The 4,093-nt window shown below is 35.9% G+C and overlaps 1 long non-coding RNA gene across 1 annotated transcript in view; it reads left to right on the top strand.

Moving 5' to 3' along the window:
- The first annotated feature begins 456 nt into the window (after positions 1–456).
- Positions 457–4,093, top strand: part of LOC107745231 (uncharacterized) — a 5,119-nt gene continuing 1,482 nt past the window's right edge. Inside the window, exons 1-3 of the long non-coding RNA XR_001640579.1 lie at positions 457–822; positions 2,179–2,285; positions 3,473–3,574. This is a non-coding gene — a long non-coding RNA (uncharacterized LOC107745231). The remainder of the gene's footprint in view (positions 823–2,178; positions 2,286–3,472; positions 3,575–4,093) is intronic.

Raw genomic sequence — 4,093 nt, 5'->3', positions numbered from 1 at the left:
TTCTGAGAAACTTGCAATTGTGAGGAAAAAAGTCAGAATTGCGAGATATAAACTCGCTATTGTGAGAAACAAGTCGGAACTGTGAGAAAAACAAGCAGTTGCAAGACAAGTCAGAATTGCAAGTTTATATCTCTCAAATCTGATGTTATTTCTCCCAATTGAGAGTTTATTTCCCACAATTCAAAATTGCAAGTTTGTCTCGCAATTCTGAGATAAAGTCAGAATTGTGAGACAAAAAGTCTCAATTATCATTTCTTTTCTTTTTTCATGTCGGAAACAAGGTTCCATGCTAGCTTGATAGCAAGTTCACAAAACATAAAGTTAGAAGAGGCGAAGCCGTTTGGTTGAGGAAATCGCAATACTGTGCATCAGCAAAACAATATAGGCTAATATGTTTATCGTTATTAAAATTTTTTATGATAATTATAGATAAAACATAGTGTTTTGTTTACACTGTAATTATGACGGTTTAGACTGATTATGCCAGAAATTATTATACTTTCAAAACACTGACCTCGCTGAAATTGTGTAATTCGCGCGCACCGAATCACAAAGTAGACTAGCTGAGGCAATCCAGCGTCATTTCACCGCTGATTCATTTGTCACCTAACGTTAATTCTCAAGAACTTCAGATAAAAATGTGACATTGAAGAGTTTACCGTATCTAAAGTCACTCTTTCAGTTGTGTCGTGAAGACAGGAAAATGTCAACGTGAGCAAAACAACCTGGAAGTTGAAACGCGGGAGACCAACAAGACATCTCTCATCAATTTTACCCGCAAGACAGGCAGCGAAAGCTTCACAACCCTGTCTTGCGTGTCTGGTAAATGATTTAGGGACGCATGGTAGTGGAGGTTATTTTTAATAATTTGAGTGGCACCTGAGCGTGAGACTCTGGTGTGTTTTTTTGCGTGAAGGCGGCTGAAGTTATTAGACATGGCGCTTTCGATGTAGCGTCTCACTGAAGCAGCAAATTAACACAAAGACACGGCGACACATTAAGGAAAGGGGGATAGAGAAGAAATATCCGTTTCGTGCTGTATCCTTCCACTCTCACCTCTCAATTTCCTTCACCGTTTAATCTCACAATCTGTTCAATGTTGACACATCCATGTGTGTAATGTGGAACCCATCATATGTTGAGCAGGTAACTGAGAACGTCGTTTCTCAGGGGCACAACGCGTCTGTATACAGAACACTCTTCTGAGAGGGTTAAATGAGGATATGAAATGCAATCAGCTTGAAATTGCGTTCATAAATCCATAACAGCGCGATATTTTGTTGACGCACTTCTAGTCTCAACGCGATTATTCCGTCTGTAGATGTGCAATATTTTAAACAATGAGTCATAACTGTAGGCAACGCTTTTCATTTAGTATTTCAATTAGGCTAAACACAAACATCTCCTGAGGCGCTTTTTTTCCTGAGGGCCAAAAAGTGACAGGTCAGTTGAATCAAAAGGTTTTGCAGCTGGGCACAACGCGTCTGTATACAGAACACTCTTCTGAGAGGGTTAAATGAGGATATGAAATGCAATCAGCTTGAAATTGCGTTCATAAATCCATAACAGCGCGATATTTTGTTGACGCACTTCTAGTCTCAACGCGATTATTCCGTCTGTAGATGTGCAATATTTTAAACTGAGTCATAACTGTAGGCAACGCTTTTCATTTAGTATTTCAATTAGGCTAAACACAAACCTCTTCTGAGGCGCTTTTTTTCCTGAGGGCCAAAAAGTGACAGGTCAGTTGAATCAAAAGGTTTTGCAGCCGGTTGACTGAACAAGTTGAGTGTCATCTAATGAAAATTGTCATCATTTACTCATCATGTTGCTCCAAATCTTTTGTTGTTTTTGTGCAACAAGATAAATTGCTGGGTTTCTCCCTATTTTACCCAGCACTGGGTTGTATTTAACCCAGCATTTTTTAGAGTGTACTATACTTTTTTTTTTTTAAGAAATGTATGAAACCAACATGTTCACTTAACATTCTATATAGCACTTGCATTTTGATCTACTGCACTTTCATCTCAGATGTCATTGAATCTCATACATTTTTAAGTGTTCAAGTAGGTACTTTTTAGTTCCACTGTACATGCAATTCACATTTAATATTTAATTGTTCTTATAAAACATTTTTGTCATGAAAGATAATGTTTTGTCTCGCTTTTCGCCATACAGGGATACAGGAACGAGAATGGACATGACTCTACATTTCCCAGACCTAATTCAGTATGGAAATAAACATGGAGTTGCAGGATGGATGTGATATTTGGCAAATGAGCAAGGTATACAGCCATATATATAGTGCAATGTTTACAACAAGTCTTTGTGGGTAAGGAGTTATTATGTAATCATTTATTTGACTTGAATGCAAGTAAATTGTCTTTTTTTATCAGTTTGCATTTTTCCCAAACATATTTCAATCCCATTTTGGTGTTGCTCATAAAGTGCTTTGAAAAAGCAACTAAATGAAGGCAACATATTTTACATTTCAGATTTTATACAGTATTTCCCAATACACATTATCATGAAGCTTTTTAATGCCCTGAAGCCACTTAATCTTTATTTCATTCAGACTGGTGACAGAACATACATTTGTCATACTGCATTGTAAAACAATCATAAATACCTCCCCTTACACAAAGCCATTGTGTTTAATATTATCGTGGGTTTATAACCCCTTCACGTGGGATTTTATCACTAAGCTTGCTAAGCATTTGATCATAAATGCGTACGTGTGTGTGAGTAATAAAACGTTTGGAAATGTGCAGAGAACAGCATTGTTCTAATGGATGTGCAAATTCTGCCTCGGAGGGATAGAAACCACATCACGTTACCATCCAATTTGTGTTCCACTCACCAATTACTTTCATGCTCGGCTTCCCCCCATCTCAGACCGAAAGGAGATTATCTGTATTGCGTCTGAACGCTGCGGTTCCTAATTAAAAAACACAAACGAGATGCATGTATGCTGATAACACAACTGTGAAAATATGGACAATGTATAGGTCCCTACGGCAATATTTACACATTATGCAATTGTTTTTCTTTGCAGGAAACTAAATATTGATGTCAAAAAATGTGACCCTCTGTGAATATGATGTTTGCTGATAATGCTAAACTCTCAACAGTGTGATGTATCAGTATTAGCGGTTTCTGTCATCTATGTTCGGTTTAGCTAGGTCAGGGATGGAACATGAAATATGACTCGAAATTGGTTGATGTTTATAGTATGTGAATATGTTTTCAATTTATATTCATTAATATTCAGGTGATGTCAGCGAAGGGGTTCCTGTTAAAACCTTTGATTCGAAACAGTTTTTAGATGCTGTTTGCATTGTAGCATTTGCTTGTTGGTGAATCATGTTTTTGAATGATCACATATTTAAAAAAATGTCCATATATTTTTTTGGTGACACCATATACAATTTTACAATTTAATATGGTCATATAATCTTTCATGTTAATAAAGGTAAACTGGATTGTCTTGGAAGGCACTACCCAGACCTAATTAATTACAGAAGTAAAGGTGGAGTTGGAGGATGGATGCCAGAGGAATTGTCTAAGGAGTAAGGTATGCAGACAGCCTATAGATTTATGAGTTTATGCACAGTATTTTGCATGCACAGTGTGTTTAGATTGCAGTTTTAGCTGCAATTAGCATTTTAGCATCCCAGAAGGGAGTGAATGTCATGATTTAAGTCATGGTGTTTTAGAAGGAAAGTCTGATGTACAGTAAGCAATGTGTTATGAAATATTCTTTAGTGATATTTAGCATATAGAGTTTATCTATAATACCTAAAGTGTTTATTTTTTATCTTCAACTGTGTTGCAATGATATAATATATCTTACATAAAATAACCAAAACAAATATGAACAAAATTGACAATGTTTTGTGAGACAAATGAGAATGAGGAAAAAAAAAATGTTTTTGATGCATTTACATTTTTTTTTTTTAATAATTAGGTTTATATATACAGTATCTCACAGAAGTGAGTACACACCTCACATTTTTGTAAATATTTTATTATATCTTTTCATGTGACAACACTGAAGAAATTACACTTTGCTACAATGTAAAGTAGTGAGTGT

This window comes from Sinocyclocheilus rhinocerous, unplaced genomic scaffold, assembly GCF_001515625.1.
Source record: "Sinocyclocheilus rhinocerous isolate Xijiao unplaced genomic scaffold, SAMN03320098_v1.1 scaffold257, whole genome shotgun sequence".
Taxonomy (NCBI): Eukaryota; Metazoa; Chordata; class Actinopteri; order Cypriniformes; family Cyprinidae; genus Sinocyclocheilus; species Sinocyclocheilus rhinocerous.
The sequence above is the reverse complement of the archived record's forward strand: the minus strand, read 5'-3'. Positions and strand labels throughout refer to the sequence as shown.